The sequence below is a fragment of the Etheostoma spectabile genome, chromosome 15 (genome assembly GCF_008692095.1).
Source record: "Etheostoma spectabile isolate EspeVRDwgs_2016 chromosome 15, UIUC_Espe_1.0, whole genome shotgun sequence".
Lineage (NCBI taxonomy): Eukaryota > Metazoa > Chordata > Actinopteri > Perciformes > Percidae > Etheostoma > Etheostoma spectabile.
Genome location: NC_045747.1, coordinates 832,586 through 832,913, shown reverse-complemented (window position 1 = coordinate 832,913; position 328 = coordinate 832,586). Strand labels below are relative to the sequence as shown.

The window sequence follows — 328 nt, the reverse complement described above, 5'->3', positions numbered from 1 at the left end:
CCTTCAGTTTACGCCTCTTGATGTAATCCCCCGAGAATTTTGAGGCATGTTTAGTTTTCTGTTATTTTGAAAGTGTAAATAATGGAAATAAAAGCTAACTTTTGGTGACATATTATACAAATATCTAATCTGTCATTTGATGCCTTTTGGAGATCTTTCCATCTTTTCTTGGCTTCTTTGTGCTTAATAAAATTTTTTACCTGGGGTGCCCAAACTTTACATGGCAACCTGTACATGGCATCTGATTGGAGCCTAGTCTCATTTTGTCCCATAGCAACATTAAAAGAGTTTAGATGTGTGTACAGTTTCTGTTAATAATGTATTGTAT

At 34.5% G+C, this 328-nt stretch overlaps 1 long non-coding RNA gene across 1 annotated transcript in view; it reads right to left on the bottom strand.

Annotated features, from left to right (window-relative positions):
* Positions 1 to 289, bottom strand: part of LOC116703581 (uncharacterized) — an 8,741-nt gene extending 8,452 nt beyond the window's left edge. The window contains exon 1 of the long non-coding RNA XR_004335464.1: positions 279 to 289. This is a non-coding gene — a long non-coding RNA (uncharacterized LOC116703581). The remainder of the gene's footprint in view (positions 1 to 278) is intronic.
* Positions 290 to 328: the final 39 nt, after the last annotated feature.